The sequence below is a fragment of the Erythranthe guttata genome, chromosome 3 (assembly GCF_056151865.1).
Source record: "Erythranthe guttata isolate IM_541 chromosome 3, IM_541, whole genome shotgun sequence".
Lineage (NCBI taxonomy): Eukaryota > Viridiplantae > Streptophyta > Magnoliopsida > Lamiales > Phrymaceae > Erythranthe > Erythranthe guttata.
The window spans coordinates 5,319,000-5,341,931 of record NC_142535.1 but is presented as its reverse complement, the minus strand read 5'-3'; the positions used below and the strand labels follow the sequence as shown (position 1 = coordinate 5,341,931).

The 22,932-nt window shown below is 36.2% G+C and overlaps 2 long non-coding RNA genes across 3 annotated transcripts; one reads left to right on the top strand and one right to left on the bottom strand.

Annotated features, from left to right (window-relative positions):
- Positions 1-248: 248 nt before the first annotated feature.
- Positions 249-7,211, top strand: LOC148771615 (uncharacterized). Of its 2 annotated transcripts, XR_016030240.1 has the most exons (4): positions 249-1,188; positions 1,334-2,481; positions 2,929-5,214; positions 5,318-7,211. It is a non-coding gene; the product is annotated as an uncharacterized LOC148771615 (long non-coding RNA). The 2 variants fall into 2 exon arrangements; XR_016030239.1 differs by having other exon boundaries at positions 254-1,188; positions 2,929-7,179.
- A 2,749-nt stretch (positions 7,212-9,960) lies between these two features.
- LOC148771614 (uncharacterized) lies at positions 9,961-11,476 on the bottom strand. Its single transcript, XR_016030241.1, has 2 exons — positions 11,333-11,476; positions 9,961-11,173 (listed from the first exon to the last, which is right to left on the bottom strand). It is a non-coding gene; the product is annotated as an uncharacterized LOC148771614 (long non-coding RNA).
- Positions 11,477-22,932: the final 11,456 nt, after the last annotated feature.

Below are 22,932 nucleotides of genomic sequence, written 5' to 3'. Positions count from 1 at the left end.
TTAATAACTTATTTACCATATTAATCTAAAAAAAAAAAGAAAAAAACTTACAGCCCAAGTTTGAATGAAATTCAAGAAACGTGTGGAGGTGGACTCATATTTGGAAAATAATTATATAAAAAAAAAAAAAAAAGAATAAAATAGTAATATGCGTAACCGAGAAGGATACGTAACTCTTTTTTGACCCTCCGATGAGATTAATCTGAGCCGTCCACTCATCACCGACTCTTCTATATATACCCATCCCCTCCTGTAATCGTAATTCATTCCTTTGCTCTCGTCGTTGTTATTGGTTCAATAGTTTGTTTGATTATTGGTTCTGTTTATTTTAGGATTATATATCCGTCGCTATGAAACCTGCGCAATTAAATTCAGTCAGCGGCGATTATCCGTAGCGTGTTTTTCCTTCTCTTTGGCGATTATTGGTCCTGATTTGAGTTTATTTGGGGTTATTTTGTGATTCGCCGCCGCCGTATATTTGCGAGACCGTCTGATTGTGAATTGATTTTGATCGATTGGATTGTGTGTTTTATCTTGCTAAGGTTTGGTAATCGGCTGATCTGCTCTTTTGAAAAAGATTCTTTGTCGAAGAAAGCGCTTTGTATGTTCTCATTTTTTTTCTAATTGTGTTTATATGACAATTCTAAGCAGTTTCGTCCTTTTGATCTGCATATGCATGATTCTCTATTTGTCTCATCTGTCCGGCTGATTAAGATTTGATTCTCTTACGAAAAAGATTCTTTGTCGAAGAAACCGCTTTGAATTTGAATCTGAATTTGATTCTGCTGATTAAGATTTGATTCTCCTTATGATATATATACGTGCAATATGATATTCAACCGTTTCTTTGGACTGTGTTGATCCACAGGTGTGGTAATAAAGTAGGAACTCAGCCACAGGTGTGGTAATAAAGTAGGAACTCAGCTCTGACAGTTCCAGATCTCTCTCTCTCTCTCTCTCTCTCTCTCTCTCTCTCTCTCTCTCTCTCTCTCTCTCTCTCTCTCTCTCTCTCTCTCTCTCTCTCTCTTTATATCACAATTTTTTTAATGTGTTTTTTAAATCCCTTTACTGCTTTGCTGCTTTATTACTATTTGGTACTTTATGTTTGTTAAGGTTGTGTTTCATCTTTATTTTATGGAGCTAAGCTAACTGTGCAACTACAACGATCGATCCATTTTACTAGAGCTTGTGCACACCTGGATAATGTGGATAGGAGCTTCTTATGTACACCTGAATACTGTGGATAGGGTCGCCAATTGCTTAAGCTAGAGATCTTGGTTCGATTATGATGACAGGAAGATAATTTATTTTGTGATTGATCTGATTTTACTAGAGCGTATGTACACCTGGATAATGTGGATAGGATCGCCAATTGCTTGAGCTAGAGATCTCGGTTGAATCTGGTGATGGGAAGATAATTTATTTTGTGATTTAATAATTAGCTTATTGATCTTTCTTTTGTTTCTGATTGTGTAATACGTTTATCAGTTCCAGATTGTATGTTGTTATGTAGACATAATCCTTCTCATTCAATCTTCAAATGTAACCATATGTTTTCAAATCTATTTGGGTGATTTACGATTGTGTGCGTTTGGATTATGTTCTCTTTTGTCCGTTGGTTCATAGTTTCGAAGGAAATGGTTAAAATATGATTTTTGGCAGAAGAAACAGCTTCAAGTTTGAGTATTTTCTCCTTATCCTGGCTTTGCTTTTCCTCTCGAATAATTTAATTTTGTGGCTTAAGGGAAGTGTCGTAGTTCAATTTTACTATCTGAAAGTACATGTTCCATAGGAATGATGAATCTGATTTTACTATTTCTTAAGCAAACCGTTGGAAAATGAGCTTCAGAGTCTCTTATGTAAATCTACAGATGTGATGGATACTTAATGGGGAAGATAATCTAACTTGTTTTTATCTAAATGCCTTTCTGTTTGTGGTTCTGAGTTGGGTGGTTTTGCTGTTCTTACAGTCTAATTATCGGGAGCCTCTGTTATATGTTTCTTTTCTCTGTGGCACTCTCTAGGTCTTCTTTGAATGATAATTGATCTGGCAAGGTATTTATGATGTTTGGTTATGGAGTGATATGAAATTTAATATCATGTGGTTTGGATTTGGTTCATGTTTTCCCATCTTGGTCTGGTTGTTGGCTGGTTTGATTTTTTTTTTATTCTGCGCGGTCATAGGTTTTCGTATTAGAATCAGATATTCGTAAATCAGTGTCATTTTCAGGGCTATCGATTTTACAATTTCCGCCGCCTTGGAAAGAAGTATCAGCAGCAGCTTCATTCTCGTCCTCCTCTTCAGAGTCCGACGAATCCGCATATGTTAAAGCTAATAGGCCAAGTGACGAGGGCGCTTTTTGTGCCTTTTCGGAAACCACACCTACACTGTTTTCCTTTTCCACCGATAATGGGGCGTCAAAAACACGTCCACTGTGTGTCTTTCTAAGCATGAAAGCTGCAAAATCGAGACTTCCAATTGTAAGTACAGCCATATCATTTTATCCTATATATACGAAAGCAAAAAGATTTCACAACGAAATATACCTGAAGAAGAAGAAAGCTTTGCGTTGCGTCTCTGATGTCATTGTGTTCATTATCACTCACTTCCCAAAAATTAAATATGCTGCAATCACTCAAACAATAGCAACACACGCGAAACACAAAATCCCACAAGTTACACAATGAAACAGCCCCTGCTCAGAATTATGACAAGCTTTCTTTATTTCCCGATCCATACACGGAACCTCCTCACTATTACGAAAATGCCCCTTTGTTTGCTTCATGCCTTGCTTACTGCTTAAAATGAGTTTATCGGGGGCATTATTGTCGTTGGTTGTGGTCTGCATCTCGAGATCTAATTGATGATTTATTTACCTTCTGTGTTTGTTACCCGTCTCTTTCATTTTGTCTTAACTTTGCATGCAGTTGGATTTGAGTCTTAGCTACTGATTGGATCACGACATAATGGGGAAGTTGATGTATTCTCTATTCTCTTTCTTTCTTTCTCTTCATCTCTCTCTCTACCTGTCTCTCTCTCTGTGGTTGCCCAGAGCCCTCCGCCATCGCGGCTGCTCCCCACCTTGCGCCGCCGCTCCCCTCACCTCCTTGTGCTGCCGCCGTCGCTGCTCCACCACCGCCTTGTGCCGCTGCTCCGCCACGTCCTTGTGCCGACCTTCGTTGCTCCTCCCACCGCCTTGAATACCGTATTAAACCATCCGCTTTACCTTTTTAAGTTACTTTTTCAATTTATGAATGTCCATGTATTTTTAATTTATTTTTTTAAACTCTGAATTATTACTATTTCACCTTTTTTAATTGTTTTTTTTTTGATGAAAACCAACTGAATTCGAAATTTTAAATCGTGATTCGACAATTTGTAGTCAGATCTAATGGTGAATTTCAGATCTGGAACCGGTGGTGTTTGATTTATATATATTTACTGCATTTATAAATAAAAAACCAGATCTACTATGTTTTCGAATTCATTTGGTTTTCATAAAAAAAAACAATTAAAAAAGGTGAAATAGTAAGAATTCAGAGCTTAAAAAAATAAATTAAAAATGGATGGACATTCGTAAATTAAAAAAAATAACTTAAAAAGGTGAAGTGGATGGTTTAATACGGAGTTCAAGGCGGTGGGATGAGCAACGACGGCCGGCACAAGGCTGTGGCAGAGCAGCGGCGCAAGGCGGCGGCGGAGCAGCGGCACAAGGCGGTGGTGGAGCGGCGGCAACGCAAGGAGGTGAGGGGAGCGGCGGAGCAAGGAGGTGGGGGAGCAGCCGCGGAGGGCTGTGGCCAGCCACAAAGAGAGAGTTAAGAGTGAGAGATGAAGAGAGAGAGAGAAAGAGGAGAGAGAGAAAGAAAGAGATGAAGTGAGAGTGGGAGAGGGAGAAATGACGGCTGGAAAAAAATGTGGGAGGGAGTGAGAGAAAAGGTTAGGGTTTTAAAATGTAACTAAAAGGGCAAAACGAGTATTTTAATTTGTCTAGGGGGTCTATCAAATTAAGATTAGAATTTGGGTTTTTGACTAGGAAAGAAAAATTCATAGGACCTATCCCTATATATTTTCAAAACTAGGAGGTATTCTACATTTCCCCTTTATATTATTGGTAGTGTAAGTTTTATTATTATTGTTATTACCCGAAATGGCTAGTTTCAATCCAATGCAATCAAAAGATAATTTTATCATCATATTTTAAATTTGTCAAATATCAGCTAAAATATTATTATTATTTAATTAATTTTAGTATCATAGGTTTTAGTTGACTTTCCAGATGGATTCTTAATTTGTCGAATTACTAAGATATAAAACATAATATAATTATTATGTTTCGTGCCTTTCTGTTGGTGGTTCTGATTTGGATGGTTTTACTGGTCTTACATTCTAATTATCGGGAGCGTCTGTCATTTGTTTCTTTTCTCTGATGTACTGTCTAGGACTTCTTTGAATGATAATTGATCTGACAAGGTATTTATGATGTTTGCTTAATATGCAATTTAATATCCCGTGGTTTGGATTTGGTTCATGCTTTCACATCCTGGTCTGGTTGTTGGCTGGGGTTGGATTTGTTTTCTGCGCGGTCATAGGATTTCTGGAAAAGGGAAGTGTTTCGAGCTTTGAGCATATCTCCGTCTTTTTCGTAAAATTTGCGTGTATGACAATTTCATGTTATGTTTTGACAAGTTCGGTTGCTACATATGATGGTTTGGACTGTGTTGAGTACGATAGTGATGCTAAGTTATATATTCTTATCGGAAGTTCGGTTTGAGTTTTTAGAGTCTTATCGGAAGCTTCTTGGGTCGGGACGTAAAGGGAAAGATCTAATTGATGATTTATTTACCTTCTGTGTTTTTTACCCGTCTGTTTCATTTTAGAGTTTTACCTTAAAAGCTGCCAACAGATCGAGACATAACGGGGAAAATAATATAATTAGTGATATATTTATTTCATATTAGTGATAAAGTTTCCTACATGGATGTTGCCTGATTTTTAAATCTGATTTGTCCTTCAAATTGCAGTTCGATCTGAGGTTTTTAGAGTCTTATCGCAAGCTACGTGGCTCTGTTTCATTTTGTCTTTACTTTGCTTGCAGTCGGATTTGAAGTTTAGAGTCTTAGCTACTGATTGGATCACGACTTAATGGGGAAGTTGATGTATTTTGTGATTTGTTTATTAAATGCAGTTGGATCTGAGTTTAAAGTCTTGTCCAGGTTCAGGCAATCTGTTCTTCCTTCTTACTGTTGATTGTAGTCATTTGTTTGTCTGATCACTATGTTTTTTTCTTGTTATGGGACTTGCTTGCCTTTTTTGCAGAACCGGTTGTAGTGGTAAAATAGGCTGAATCGGAATGTACGATTATGCATTAAGACCCTGGCAATCTGTCTTTGCTGTTGAGACTAATTTCAGTTTGTCTCGGTCTTTACTTAATGTGGTTTGTGTTACAAAGCTTTCGAATTTGGAAAATTCCACAGTTTTTATGTTCTACTTCCCTACCATTGAGTTTATGTTCTTCTGGTTTTGGGGTTTGCTCGCCTTTGTTTGCAGAACCTAGATGAGGTCGGCCCTATTATATGTTAACTGCTCTCCATCGATTCTTTGTCATCGGAATTTTGTGGCCGTTCATCATCACTTCATTAACCAGCATACTTGGTGGAGGTGAAATTCGGTGTGTATTATATTTTCAGGCCTTTTAAGCTTACGTTTTCTTAATGGATTGCCAAGACTCGTTTAATTGAACATCCTCCAATTCTTTAGTGATTTCTGTTGTCGGCAGTTTGTTCGTCGGAGTTTCTGGGTTGTGTTTATTAGATATGGGTTGCTTTCGGTTTTACATCACTCTTTATACCTGACGTGCTTTCTGTTTTTTTAATGTTGATGACAATCTGTTTCTTGGCTGCAAGTTTATGATTTGTCTGTCCTATTTCTGTCTAAACTGGTTTGATTAATTAGTAATTATATCATCAAAGTGCTGTTTTTGGACATATCTCCCGTAACCGAACCATTTTTTCGGCCTTTGAAAGCAAATTTTGATATCACTCGTACCTGCCAAGATTAGTTAATAGGACACACTGATGAATCCTGGTTTTATATGCATTGAGCAAGTTAAGGTTCATGTATATTATGCATCTATGAGGGAGGATTTGGTATTTTTTCCTGGCGATTTTTCTACACAATCGAAGTTGGCACTATGCATCTCAGAATAAAAAAAACCTGGTTCAGTTGCCCATGTTGGATTTCGCGCGTGTAGGGTGGTTTTGTTGATGTTATGATCCATTAGACTTAATATTGTTGTCAAGTGGCTGCCGTGTTTGAAGTTTACTTTAGATTTGTTGCTCTGCTGTTTTGAGGATGTTTAAAATCTATTGAATATGCTTTGGATTACCATTCTGCACAGTTCTTGGTCACTTCTTCATCGTGATTTGTACTTGTAGTGCGTGAAATTGTCTTTTGCAGATTGTGAGGTAATGTTTTTTTTCTAACACTGGTAATACGTTAAAGTGACGCATTTTTCAAGACTCGGTGAGTTTATTTGATTAAGGTTTGTTTCTGCGTAATTGTTTAAGTAGTAGTTACCTTATTTAATAAAATTTGTTTCCTCTCGGATTTGTCTCTGATACGACTTTGGTAATTTTTTTCACATAAGGTATTTCCTTTATAAGTAATGTTTTCCACAATAATTAAAAGAAAAAGAGGGAAATGAATGTTTCAGAAGAGTAGTAAAGCTTTTATCCCATCTACTAACCTTTGTGATTTTTAGCTGCTTAGTGATTAACTAAACTACTTATAAATTTGACCTACTTGTTTGCCAGTATGAAAATTCATAAAAACTATGGTATATATAGGTTTATTCTTGTAACTCCGCCTGTGCCTGCATTATTTTATTTGCTCAGCACAGCCGGTCCCAAGCCCGGGTAAAGGAGGAGGGCACAGAAAATCTAACTGTGAAATTTTCCCATTTTTAATTTTCGTTAGAAATGGAATTTTAGTCTTTGCGTCATGCATGAAATCGATGTTGAATAAGTTCTAAATCATAATAGCTCGTAATCTTTGTTTTCTTAGATCTCGTTCTCTTGTTTTTTTTTTCCCTTTGGCGATTTACAAGTGGAATTCGTGTTATTGATTTTTATAAGTGTTCTTAATTTTTAAATTACTGAAATTTCAAAAGGTTTGTACTTCTCAGTTGTATAATTTTTTTTTACCTCTCTTATCCGATTCCTGTCTTATTGTGGTTCTGTTAAGTTTTATTTGGGTGTTTTCGACTTTTCGCCGGTTTAACAATTTCTCCTCTTTGCGAAAGGGTTTGATTGTGCTTTTCTGAGAGGGTTTGATTGTGCTTTTCGGCGGTGATTTTGATGTGGCAATGTCGGGAAATAAAGATGACACAATAGTGGCATTTTAAATCTGTTTCTTGCATTCTTCTTAATTAACATGCCATCCTAGGTTCACTAATTTCTCAAGTCTCTATTTGTCCGAAAATTCACTTTTCTAAGTAATCTACTAAAACGAATGATGACATTGATATTCTCTTGGGCTTTAAACTAGAGGCTGCAAATCTTATTCATAACTGAACTTTTGCCTACTATATGTCGAGAATTTTGACTCTTCTTTTACTTGTTGGTTATTAACTTTTTATCCTTGTGTGGTTCGCTTTTCCGGAGCTGTGATTTTTTATTTACTTTATTTTTCTTTGGCAGTCTTCAGTTAATCCCTATCATGAATTTATGTGATTCCTGGAGAGTGTTTTATAATATTAACTTGACTCGTGTACTTCACTACAAAATATGAGATCATGACTTTCAATAAGACCCCGCCTTGTGTCTTCATGTATGGTGTTCTTTGGTTTCTTCAACGAGATTTGTTTTCTTGCCTTAGATTTTGAAAGCAGTCGTAAAAGTGTTGGGATGTTATTTCTATCGGGTTTTCTGTTATTCTGCACTGGAATTGTTTGTGCTTTTAGTTGGACAGATAATGCAGTGTGGAACGTGCTGCTTATGCTGATCAAGTGAGTAGTATTCGTTATTGTGGCCTTGAAGATCTCTTTGGTTTTGATCGATGCTTGTCAAATCTTCGAGTGGTTTTATATGCATTGAGCAAGTTAAGGTTCATGTATCTTATGCATCTATGAAGATTCGGGTTTTTCTTCCTGGCATTTTTTCTACACAAGCTAAGTTGGCACTATGCATCTCAGAATAATAAACCTCGTTCAATTGTCTAGTATTTGAAGTTGACTGTTAGGGCCTCGGTTTCTGCTCGCATGTTGTGATTCTTATGAGGAGATATTAGGTTTGCTACTCTGCTATTTTGAGGATGTTTAAAATCTATTGAATATGCTTTTTGGAATACCATTATGCACAGTTCTTGGTCAGTTCGTCATCGTGATTTCTACTCTATGAAAATTTTCAAGTGCGTGAAATTGTCTTTTTGCAGATTGTGAGTTAATGCTCTTATCTAACACTGGTAATATGCTAAAGTGATGCATTTTTTTCAAGTCTCGGTGAATTTATTTGATTTAAGGTTTGTTTCTGCGTAAACATGTAAGTATTAGTTTACCTTATTTGATAAAATTTATGTCCTCTTGGATACGACTTTGGTAATTTTTTTCACATGATGTGTTTCCTTTATCTCTAATATTCTCCACAATAATTAGAAGAAAGAAAAGGGAAATGAACGATTGAAACGAGTACAAAAGTTTTTATATGTAACTAAGCTTTCATCCAATCTACTATCGGATATGAATCAAACTATTTCTCAGTTTTAATATTTGTTGTCTCGAACGGTATGTACAATTTGCTTGCTTCTCTATCTATGTGTTTTAGTGTTGGTAGTTGTATATAGGTTTATTCTTGTAACTCCGCTTGTGCCTTCAGTATTTGCTCAGCACAGCCGGTCCCAAGCCCGGGTAGAGGAGGAGGGCCGAGAAAATTTAACAGTCAAAACATTAATAATATGGTTTTTGTTGTAAAATATAAAGTATAATATAATTAAGAATTTTAAGTAATTGAAAAGATGAAGACAGACGCTATATTCATGAATTGGACTGCGTACCGTTTAAAGCATTCAAAGTAATATTATATAATACTAGTAACCATGCCCGTGCGTTGCACGGGAACTACTACAAACAATGTTTAAGAAGAAAAGAAACTCACCCTAGCAGAAATTACGTTTCATCATTGGATGATGAAGAAAAAAAAGACACCTCAAATTTTGTTCGAAAAATTTATGCCGCAAACAACTTAAAAGATTTATAACAAATTGTCTATTGGTCTAAGAATGGTAAAACAATTACAATATATAATATTTATAATTCTAATTTCAAATCATAGTAGAATTAATTAAATTTGATAAGTAATTTTTTGTAGACAAAACAATAAAACAATACAAAATCAATCTAAAACTAATTCTAACGAACTCTACGTTAAGTTGAAGTTAATCTGACAATCTAAGTGGTACAATGTTTTTAATTTCTGGATACACACACGCAAAAAAAAAAATGAAAATAAGATTGTAGGTGAATTCAACCCAACAATAGCTTTAATTTATACTTGGTCTTCATTTTATTATGGTCACTATCACTGCATGCACAATATGTAAAATCACTTGCTAATTGTAAACATAAGATTTTAATGAAAGCTATAAATAAGATCACAATAGAGAAAGAGATCTAGAGAGAGAGAGCGCGCAATTGCCATTGGTTATTTTTATTAAAACAATGTTAAAAAAATTAATTACTTATTCTAAAAATATTGACCTCTCAATAAAATTTCAATGTTCGTCAATGCCTCCGAAAAGTTCTCGTAACTGATCAAGTATTTGCAACCGAGCACATTGAATGTTAACAACAGGTGATTGGTTAAGGTCTTGGAAATTTTGAAAAAACTCTTTACATTGATGGTCCAGTAAAAAACATGCGTGAAAAAGAAAAATTAAAAGCTAGGCGACATAGTTTCAAAGATATATAGTTGAAAATTCAATAAAATCTCCGTAAAAACAGGCAACACAAAGCGCCGAAAGTAATGCTACTACATGTCACGGTTGCTTTAAAAACATAAAATACAGAGTTCTCCCCATGTATGTTTTGCCTCGTATGAAGGAAAACGTAAAATTCTTGTTCGCTAACAATATTGTCTCGAGTGAAGTGCAAGAGACAGATTTACGAACTAAAGCTGCAATTTTGTTAACACAAACAATGAACAAAATTTCGCAGAGCACGGAGAAATTTTTGCATATTTCCAAAAACCAGCCAAAGGTTTTTCGGAAAAGAGCAAAATAACGCAAACAACTGAACAAAATTTTGAGGAACAGAGATACTTTTATTGTAAAAGAATACGATAAAATCATGTCTATGTCAAAGATTTTTTCGGAAAATAGTAAAGTAGTTGTTCACCAAAACTCTATATTTTTATCTTAGGTAATGAAGTAAAAAAAAAACGAACTTGACAGAAGTTTGAACACTTAGTTAAAACACAAACAACAATATTGCTTACGCTAACTAACCGAAAATCAATATAAGTATTATCGTGAAAAATAAATAAATTATTTTCTTGTAAAAACAAACGTCTCTGAACAACCCACAATTTTAAAAAACTAAAGCTGCAATTCGTTTAACGCAAAATAATCGAATAAAAATTCGCAGAGCTTCAAGATTTTCTCTGATTATTTTTCCGTACTATGACATTCACCAAGGAGTTTTTTGCAAAAACAGGCTGCATTTCTAAGAACACAGTAACCTGAGCAAAACATCAAAGAAAAGAAGTTTGTATTATTACTCGCAAAAAAATATTTTTCGGAAAAGAAAGATTTTTCTTTTTTTTTTCATAGTAACAAATATCCATCATGTTATAGCGTCAGGAAAACTGGTTCCCATAATTACACTGCAGTTCAATTGTAAAGAAATACTGAACATATTCATTAATCTAACATAGCGAATTTGCAAAAAATACAGCCATTAGATGCAGAAACTGAAAGATTAGACGCAAACCCATTTGTGAAGTCAAACAAATAAACATGAGAAAAGGAAAAAAAAATAATCTTACTTGGGTTGGTGGGAAGAAAACAGTGTGACCATAAACTGCATAACCCCGATATTTCGCCTAATCAAATTCAGAATTCGGCGGTGATCTCTAGGGGCTCGTCCAGAAGAGCAACCATCATCGCAATTAAAATCACCTTCTGATAATGACACGAAATGAAGACATATGGTTGATACGTTGGGTGTCATTGTGAACGAAAATTATGCTTGTGTTAAAAAAAACCAACACCCTTAGCAACTATTATAAGCACTGAAATTCAAATGTAAAATAAATCTAAATAAATAATTATATTGTTTACCTGTAGAAATCAATTGCTTAGGTTGAAAAATCTTGGTGAGGAAGAAGATGACAAAAAAAAAAAATAGCAAGAAGAAGACGAACAAAAAAAATTGTGTTTTTCACTGGAGTTCTCCATTAGTTTAAATAGAGTACAATTTGTAATGGGTTGAGATCATGGGGTTCTAACTTCTAGTTAGTGGGGAGTTAGAATTAATAAGGAAAATCCAAAGGAAAAAAAACATAACTGCAAGAAGAAAAAAAACGGAAAAGTGAGTAGATTTAATAAGAATTGAATTGCATGAATATAGGAATTAGTTGGAGGTGTATATTATGTCACTATCCAGAAAAATAGGAAAATATTAATTCATTGTATTTTTTAGCCTATGAACCGAACAATTAGAGCATTAGAACATATAAAAGGTAATAGAGCATTAGTGGAATTTCAAATTTTAAATTAAAGATTTATCAATTGACAAAATTATCCCTAGGTTTAGGTCTAGGTTTTAGTTCAAAATATCTTCTTTTTATATATAAGATACATTAGGGGTTTGCTATTATCAGTGCAGTTTTTACCACTAGCAGTGCAAAATAATTCATTTTTTTTTTCTTTTCCAAATCTTATCCAAATCCTATCTCAAACACTCTCAACCTTTAATTCTTGAAATTTTTCAATTTCAGTAATTTTGACCTATATCAGTTAGAGCACAAGTATTATCGACATGGATGACAACGGCTTCGATTTTGAGGTGAAAATACACGTTTTTTGGTTCATTTCCAACGTTTTTAGACATTTCGTGTTATAACACACGAAATATATGCTTTCATTTCGTGTAATACTATACCGAAATATGTCTTAAAATCGTTTGTTGTTTTTTTCGTAGACAAGCATACAAAATTAAAGCTTACATTTCGTAGTAAAACCTACGAAATGGAAGCTCTTATTTCGTGTGTTTTTATACGGAATTGTAGCTTACATTTCGTGTGTTTTTCTACGAAATCCCTTAAATATTCTCTTGTAATTTTAAATATTTATGCAAGAACTAAGAGAACAATCTCACGATCATAGTCACTTCTTTGAACGTGGTATTGTGTGTGATAGTAGAGAACGTTAATTATGTGGGCAAAAGACACAGTAATTAGTCATAATCATCGACTGATTAATCATTGTAAATCAGAAAAATATCATGTTTTAACGTGTGCAAGATATCAATCTGAACGACACATACTATTGAAGAAACATTCTTGTCCGTTCAGGTTAATTGGCAAAAAATCAATGGAGGATGGATTATGGCGATTGAGTGTGAGTAATGGTAATCATATCCATCTGCCGGGTATTTGAAAGTTTAACTTATGTTTAAATTTGTATTTGTTTTAATTTTGCATTTTAATGTTTAATTTATGTTTTGGAATATTTAAATTTATAGCGTTGTGTTTTGCATTTTATATATTTAACATATGTTTTTGGAATGATTAAATTTGTAAGGTTGTTTGTTAGGTTGTTTAAATGTGTACTTTAATTGCTTCATTTGTACGTAGTTTCTAAATTCAAATCATAAAACTCGTGAATTAAAATACAAAACAACAAACTAGTAAATTAAATAATTCGTAATAATAATAAACAAGATTAGTAAAATAATTAATTCCTAATAAAAATAAAAACAAATTATTAAATTAAATAGTTTCTAACAATAATAAAAATGCATAGTCCAAATAATAATGAAAATAAACTTTAAAATTAAATAGTTCATAAAAATTTGTAATTGGCAAAAAAACCCGATAAACTACCGCTTCGCTCTCCTCGGCGGCTGCACCTCATGATCGTCGTCGTTGTCGTTGTCATGGTCGATGCCAATATATCGGGCGGCGGGCTGCATAATATCTCCACGATCGTAGATCGGCAAACTGCTGCATCCAGTCATGTCCAGTGCTCCTGGTGATCGGGTACAATGCACTTTCTATGTGGTAATAAGCCGGCTGATCTGGTGGTCTCACATTCCCTCGATGCACTGGAGCCGGGCCTACGTCGGGGTTGTTGATCTTCAGATGAGTCCGGTCGGTGTACCACTCCATGTAGTGCTCGTCGACTTCCCCCCTTTGTCGTGCCGTCTTGTATGCGTTGGCACGAATGGAATGAGCCTGAACCATGTCCCACATACCACTCGGAAATGGGTAGTTGACTTTGTACGATGTACCTCCTTTGGGACCGCGCGGAATATCCTGAACCCACCCGAACTGTCGGACGCAACCAGTGTTCTAAAAATCGGCCGAGGCGGCCGATTAATCGGTCTCTAAGGCGGAGGCGGTCCAAAACCTTTACGATTTTAGTGTAAAGGTTTGAAAAATCGGTTTTTTGCCTGAGAGGCGGTTTTAGGCGGTCTGAGTCGGTCCGAGGCGGTCTGAGGCGGTCAAACCTTTAAGGCGGGTCAAACTCGGTGGCAAAAATCGGTCAAAAATCGGTTAAATTCGGTTAAAATCGGATAAAATCGGTTTTATTTTTAATTTTTTTTTTTTTTTTTTTTTTATCATTCAAAATAAAAGTTGGATTTTAATAAAAGAAAATATGATTTTATGCCTTATTTTGTTTATGTTAACTGTTTTTGTTAAAGAACTAATGATGTATGCCACGAATGTTCAAGAATAAATGTAAATTCAACAAAATTGTTTTTTTATTTATATTTTATAAGGATATTTATGTATTATGATCTTATGATTATTAAACTTTAATTATGTTATTAGGATATATACATGATGGAGATATAACTATGTTTAAATATCTTTTTATATATGTTTGGAGTATTTATAAATAATATTTTGAAATATATTATATTAAATTTTAAAAACTGATTTATTTCCGATTTATCACCTATTAATCACCGCCGCGCCGATTAATCGTGAGTCGGTGCCTGACCGCCTCGGACCCGATTACCGATTTTTACAACCTTGGACGCAACGATCAGGCATATACGGCTCTACGGCCCACATGTACTGGATCGTGCCATGATACAACATACGAGGGATACTCTCGTGTATATCCCGACCATACGGTAGCCACTCGACCTAAACAGGATACAATATAAATACATAAATCGAAAAATTCATATTTAAACAAACTACAAACATAAACCGAAAAATTCATATTTAAACAAACTACAAACATAAACCAAAAAATTCATATTTAAAAAAATATAAATACATAAATATAAAATATTTACATCATCCGCTATCATATTGTCGAGTGAACTTCGAATATGCTCGAGCGTGCCCGCTTTTGGCGCCGCGTTACACCTCTTGCATCGAGGCCGAAACTCGCGGTAGCGCTCGCTCTTCTCCGGCGGCTGGAATCTCGGGAAATACTCGTATATCTAGCATTGCAATATTTTATTTCAAGATATTAAAATTTGTTAAAATATATTAAAATTTACAAAATATATTAAAATATATTAAAATGAACAAAAAAAGTAAAAAATATATTAAAATTTACCTGAAGAAGGGTGGTGCAACCCGCCAAGTCCCTCGATTGTGCTCGGTTGCATATACCCAACTCTCTGTATAGATTGGCCAAACAGGCCGAACCCCACAAATACGTGCCGACCTGATGAAGCACTGAATCCTCGAGCACGTGCATATACCACGGCTTCACCCGATCACATGTCTTGTCGGGGAATAAAATCGATCGGAGGAGAAACACCAGGTATATCTGAACTCGGCGTCTCATAGGCGTGTCGGGCATCAACAACTGTCCCTGTATCATCCTCCATGTGGGGCCCCCATGCTTCCATGACTCGTCAATCTCCTCAAACTCGAGGTTTAATACCTCAGACAGCAAATACACGCAGTTTGTCCGCTCGATGACCTCGTCGTACCTAGGCGCGACCACCCGTCCCTCCACATAGGCACCTAGAATCATCTGGACATCGTGGAGAGTGATAGTCATCTCACCCCACGGCATATGGAAGCTGTTCGTCTCCGGATGCCACCGCTCCACGAATGCAAACAACAGCGGAGCATCTAGGCCCGGTAAATAACATCGGGCTAGGGGATACAAACCGGTCATCCGCAGAAAATGCTTGTCTACGGATACATCTATGTCTTCTAGGGCAGCTGTTATCTTATCGTAGTTGAATTGGTTTAGGGAGTTGATACGGGACTCCACTCGTCCAACCAGCGTTCCTGCAATCATTTATTTAGAAAACATATTAATTAATCAACTATAAAAGTATTTTAATATAAGATAGAAAAATTATAATATTAAAATTAAAACAAGTAATTAACTTACTTCTCCCCTCCAAATATATGCCGCTACGTGCGACTTGAAACTCGGAATCAAAGACGGATCCTGCGAGCCACCGGGAAATGGACCATCTAGCACATCCGGATTGACTCGAGTATGAGCTCGACCACCACAACTTCCACGGCCCTGTCCTCGGCCTCCACGACCTCCACGACCTCCACGAGCTACAACCTCAGTCTCGTGAACGGGGTCCACAACATCTTCCTCTTCCTCCTCGTCCATAGCACGAGAAGACCCAACATCGGGATGTGGATCTGATGATCTGGCTTCACCAACTCTCTCAGCCTCTCACCTACGTCGTGTAGACATAGTCATGCGCTCGCGCTCTTGATGTTCAGCCTCTTCACGAACTGCTCGCATAATTGCCTTTGATTTCCCTTTGCCTGCCATCTGTTAAATAAAACACTATTAACGTTAGTCTAAATAATAATAATAAATAAAACAAATCTTAAAAAAAAAACTGAATGCAGCTATTTCGTGGAAAAACACACGAAATTAATGCTTACATTTCGTGTAAGAACTCACGAAATACAAGCACTAATTTCGTGTGTTTTTCCACGAAATAACAGTAAAACTGCCAAAACACATGTTTCGTGCAAAATAATACGAAACAAAAGCTTACATTTCGTGAGAAATCTCACGAAATGTAAGCTTTTGTTTCGTATGATTTTGCACGAAACGTAAGAAAAACAAACAATTAAGCTAATGTCGTGGAAAAAATCACGAAATTAGCCCCTTAATTTCGTGAGTTCTTACACGAAACGCAATTTTTTTCCGAAAAGTTTCGAATGTTTTCAAAATACTGAAAACTTATAGATTTTCGACGAAATTTGTTAATATACTACTATAAAACATTGGGTTAACGATTTCGAGTTCGGATTTTACCTTAAATCGTTGTTGAATTGCTCGTTTAATCCGCAAGAATTCGAAGGACCTTGGATAGGGTTTGAGAGGATTTTGAATTTTTTGAAGAAAAGTTACAAATGAAATAAAGTCGCACTGCAAGCCGGTAAAAGTTATTCTATGAATAGCATTTCAGTATACATTATTGTATTATGGAAGATGTATTGATCCGCAGAGAAAGATGATATAATATTTCATTAATAAAAGCCATCTAATTATACATCAAATTTTACACTGCATACTCATCAAACAAGATAGAAATTCTCATGTATTGACACGTATTACTATAAGATTAGTCATCAATACAAAACTTAGTGCGGAAGTCTACTTCTGATATATCACAAAACTCCTCCTTAGATGTACCACTAATTTGTAGTGTCTCAAATCTAGCTGTGTGCATAAGCTGCCTCGTCAAAAACCTTTACTAAAAAACCCTGTGGGACAAAACCAGTCATAAGGGAATAAGAGTGCAGTGCACCATTGCTCCCCTGGAATGATCAATATAATTTCTGAGATGGGGCATCAATCTTGCCTCACATTGGCTCTTCTCATTCCAATGGAGTATACCAATTTCTCAAAAGTAGATGTCGGTAAGGCCTTTGTAAATAAATCAGCAAGATTGTCACACGAGCGAATTTGTTGGACATCAATTTCTCCATTCTTCTGAAGCTCGTGTGTATGAAAGAATTTTGGTGATATACGCTTGGTCCTATCACCCTTTATATATCCGCCTCTTGTTTGTGCTAAGCAAGCAGCATTATCTTCATAAATGATAGTGGGCGTATTTGTAACTGGATTTAATTAACAAGAATTTCGTACATGTGAAATGACTGATCTTAACCAAACACATTCTCTGCCACCCTCATAAAGTGCAATTATTTCTGAATGATTTGAGGAGGTGACCACTAATGTTTGTTTGGTAGATCGCCAAGATATACATGTACCATTATAACAAAACAAATATCCAGTTTGTGAGCGAGCTTTGTGCGGATCAGATCTATATCTCGCATCGGCATAACCATCTAACCCTTGGTTAGTTTTATTTTTTGAATAGAATAATCCCAAATCCGCAGTACCACGGAGATAACGAAAAATATGTTTAACACCATTCCAGTGTCTCTGGGTTGGCTTAGAACTGTATCTCGCAAGCACATTTACCGCAAAATCTATATGAGGTCGAGTGCATTGTGCTAAATACATTAATGCTCCAATAGCATTGAGATATGGCACTTCTGGGCCAAATATCTCCTCATTGAATTCTTTAGGTCTGAACGGATCCTTTTTAGGATCTAAATTGCGCACAATCATAGGAGTTCTCAATGGATTAGCATTTTCCATATTAAATCTTTTGAGAAATCATTTAGTATATGCAGATTGGTGTATAAGTATGCCGTTATTTTTATGCTCAAGCTCTATTCCAAGACAATGTATGGTTTTTCCAAGGTCTTTGACCTCAAACTCTTTCTTTAAGTATTCAGTAGCATTGACCAACTCTTCAGGAGTGTCAATCATGTTCATGTCATCTACATAAACTGCAATGATAGCAAATCCGGTTTCTGATCTTTTAATAAAAACGCATGGGCAAATAGGGTCATTTTTTTAATCTTCCCTGATAAGGTATTCAATCAATCTATGATACCACATGCGACCGTATTGTTTAGACCATACAATGATCTTTGTAATTTGATTGAGTGCAGCTCACGAGGAGCGCAAGAGTTTGGCATTTTAAATCCATCAGAAATTTCATATAAATATCAGAATCTAGTGAACCATATAGATAGGATGTTACAACATCCATTAGACGCATGTCCAGTCCCTCTTGGACGACCATATTTATAAGGAAACGAAAAGTGATCGTATCGATCACTGGTGAATACGTCTCATCATAATCAACCCCAGGCCGCTGGAAAAGCCTTGAGCTACAAGGCGGGCTTTATATCGTACAATTTCATCATTCTCGTTTCTCTTACGGACAAATACCCATTTATACCCAACGGGCTTTACATTATCCGGAGTTCGAACAATTTGCCAAAATACTTTCCGTTTTTCTAAGGAAGCAAATTCAGATTTTATTGCTTCTTCACACATAGGCCAATCCTTTCTTTGGCGGCATTCCATTATGGAACGCGGTTCACTATCATAATCATCGTACATAATTTCTTGTGCAACCGAGAATGCAAAAATATTATCGATGATTATCTCATTTCTATCCCAAATTTCATTGAAATAACTTATGGGATTCTCGGTATTCCCGGGATATGATATCATTTTTTCGATATCAAGCTCAAAAGATTCATCTAGAGCATTCTCACTAGGAACCACTAGGTTGGAGGATTCATCGATTTTCCCCTTTCTTTTTCTAGGAACAATGTCCTTTGATCCAATAGGTCTACCCCGTTTTTGTCGTGGGGGATCATCATTCATTTTCGCATGTTCTTCAGGAACAGCGATCCTAGCTGGCACATTCACAGCTGGAATATAAGATTTCGTGACTTTACTGGCGTCATTAAATGCATCAGGAAGTCTATTAGCAATATTTTGTAAATGAATGATTCTATGGATCTCATTTTCACATTCAGAGGTACGTGGGTCTGGATGAGATAAATCTTGCTCACACCATGTGAGATTCTCGATTGGTTTTTGTTTATCATTATCACGGATATTCTGAATATCCTTACCAATAGGTATAAATAATGTCTCATCAAAATGATAATCCGCAAATCTAGCGGTAAATAAATCACCTGTCATTGGTTCCAAGAACCTAATAATCAACGGTGAATCAAACCCAATGTATATGCCAAGTCGGCGTTGGGGACCCATTTTAGTCCTCTCAGGAGGAGGAATTGGCACTTTCTTAGTGCAACCAAATGTGCGAATATGCGAAATATCGGGCTCAAAGCTAATGCCAATTGCATTGGGGAATGCATATCATAAGCAGTGGGGCGTAATTTAATCAGTGCTAATGTATGCAATACTGCATGGCCCCATGCTGCACTAGTGAGTTTAGATCTCATCAAAAAAGTACGAGCAATTATTTGTACGCGTTTAATCAGAGATTCCGCCAGTCCATTTTGAGTGTGAACGTATGCTACTGGGTGCTCGACATTTATTCCCAGTGTTGCACAATACTCATCAAAACTTTTTGATGTAAATGCTCCGGCATTATCCATTCTTATGTTTTTAATGGGATACTTAGGGAAATGTGCTCGGAGTTTAATAATTTGTGCTAGCAAACGCGCAAATGCAACATTTCGCGTAGATAATAAGCATACGTGGGACCATCTACAGGATGCGTCAACTAAAATCATAAAATATCTAAATGGCCCACTTGCAGGATATATTGGTCCACAAATATCACCATGAATGCGTTGTAAAAAACGATGGTGATTCATAACCGACCTCTTCAATGGAAGGTTTTATAATGAGCTTTCCTTGTGAACATGATTCACAGAAATATTCATTGCACATCAAGATTTTTGTATCTTTTAATGGATGTCCTTTAGTATGTTGTGCAATCCTACGCATCATAGTCGTTCCAGGATGACCCAGTCGATCATGCCATACAATACAGTCCAGAAGCTGTCGCTTCGAACTTCTCATGAACAATTCTTTTGTCCATGACATATGATGTGACGCATAGACACTCCACAGTATTTTCAACCTGTGTCTCTAAATGATACCCATTGCGTCTCACATCTTTAAAACTCAGTAGATTCTTGTTTGATCTACCGGATATCAATGCATTTTCAATATGCAAAGTGGTACCATTAGGCAACACAATTGTTGCATTCCCGGAGCCATCTATTATTTCCGCGGAACCCGCTATGGTTTTAACTTGTGCCTTACACAAAGTCACAGTCGAGAAATATATTTTATTATTGAATATTGAGTGTGTAGTTGCACTATCGAGTAGGCAATAGTCATATGTGTCCATGTTTTTCATGTACGCGTATCAAAATCAGCTCGATCTCGGGTATTTATCCTCCAAGGGAGATATGTACATGTGGGTTTATTCAAAACAACTCAATCTTGGGAATCACACCTTCTAAGAGAGATTTATATACAGTGGGTACAAAATAACCCAAAACCCTTAAATTTGGACTTGTGATTAATAGCCTCTAAGTTGGCTCTTGAGGGGTTTTATCTCGTCTAGCGACTCTACGAGCTTCAGGCTCGGAGATATTTTCAGATATTTGGCCTTTAAATTGGCTTTTGACGGTCTCGACTCAACGAGCTTCTGGCTCGGAGTTATATATATGGGGTAAATTACAAACACCCCCCTGAGGTATGGTCGAATTACAAAAACACCCATCTTGTTTGAATAATTACAACCACCCCCTCAACTCCTCAAATTTAGTGGAATTTTTTAGATTATATGGAATATTATCACTTTTGTACCCTTTTATCCCATTCAAACTCTACATTATGAAGCAAGATGATCATAATATGTGATTTTTAGCTTGTATATATCAGTTTGTGGTGCATAAAAAACTGTATTTTTTACACAAAACGAGTACAAACTAGAGCACATTTCACGGAATCTAGATGACTATGTTGAATTCGGCACCATAAAGGTGGATGTCTAAGAAAAAATCATAGTTGAGGGGTAGATGTAATTATCCAAACAAGAGGGGTTTTTTTGTAATTTGACCATACCTCAGGGAGGTGTTTGTAATTTACCCTGTATATATGAATTAGCCTCTAAATCGGCTTTCTAGTCTCAACGAGTTTAGACTCTGAGTTATATTTCTTGGCCTCTAAGTCGGCCCACAGATCTGTTAAAATTAGCACATGCTTATTGCACTGCTTGGGATCCACAAGCTTGCAAATATAAAATTCAACAACAATTCAACATATATACGTATATATACGAATCCATCATATCCTTTGAGAAATGATAGCGTATAAAATACCGAAGTATTCGCTAATCATTCTCGTTTGTCTTTTCAACAATAGATCAAGGATCTGGATTTTTGTAAAACAAAATAGAAAGAAAAATACGAAAATAGCAAATCCCTAATCGAGCAAAACCTCCTGCTGATAACGTGTTATAGAATAAACTATTATATACTGTGGGTGAACAAAATAAAATAACGAAGAGAAGTATAGATTAAACGAGAGGATAAAGATGATGAATTGTGAAATGAAAGTTCTGTACATTTTTCATTCACGATGTACATGTATATATTACAAATTGGAAATAAGCTTCATCATGAGGCAAATAAGATGAGTACAAGGAGAAGAAGGCACGTGTCTATCAAACTTAGTCCATACGTAATGGTGCTAATGGATATATATTATAATAGTTTCCCATTTTTCCTAAATTTTAGTTTTTTTTTGGTAAATTCAAGTCCATTACAAGAGGAAGTAGCGGAGAGGGGGACTCGAACCCTAGACCTTTACCCTATTGGTAAAGGCTAGATACCAACTCTCCTAATGAGGGTTGGTTCCCAAATTTTTGTTAGAAATGGAATTTTAGTCTTAGCAACATGCATGAAATGGATGTTCATGAAATGGTTTTCAAGTTTTGGGCTTCGTAATTTTCTCGTAGTTTTTGTTTTCTTAGATCTCGTTCTCTTATATTTTATATTATTGTACTTGTTAGTGTAAGTGTTATTATTATTGTTATTATTATTACTATTACCCGAGAAGGCTAATTTTAATCCGATACATCCGATTTTCACCCATATTCCCATGATAAGTACGCAATTTGTTCAACAAATCAAGATAATTTTATCATCAGATGTATTTTAATATAGGGGAAATATGCTAGGAGTCCCTCGAACCAAACCTAATTTGAACTAAATAACAAGTCAAAATTCATTCTTTTAATTAAATCCTTAATTTAAAATAATCAATGAGTCACATCCCTAATATTTTTTATATTCCAATCTTGCCCTTATACCCTAAATCTTATAAACTAAATATTACGTTTCTCTTTATCAGATCTATTCTTCTTCTTCTTTTTTCTTTCTCTCTCTCTCAATCTCACACTCTCTCTCCCTCAATCTCCTCTCTCTCTCTCTCTCTCTCTCTCTCTCTCTCTCTCTCTCTCTCTCTCTCTCTCTCTCTCTCTCTCTCTCTCTCTCTCTCTCTCTCTCTCTCTCTCTCTCTCTCTCTCTCTCTCTCTCTCTCTCTCTCTCTCTCTCTCTCTCTCTCTCTCAATCTCACTCTCTCTCGCACCACTCCATGATTGAGGAAGGTGGTGGCTATGGCGACGACCACGACGGTGGAGGCGGCTGCATATGGAAAACAACTATGACGGTAAGAAAGCTACAACGGTGGGAGAAGGCGTTGTGGTGGCGCGGCGTTGGGTTGTTGTCCCAGTGGCGACGCTCGAGGTTCGAGGATGATGCTGGTGGTGCGGTGATGTTGGGGTAGGCGATGGCGGCGTGTGTGGGGTTGGCGATGGTGGCGTGGATGGG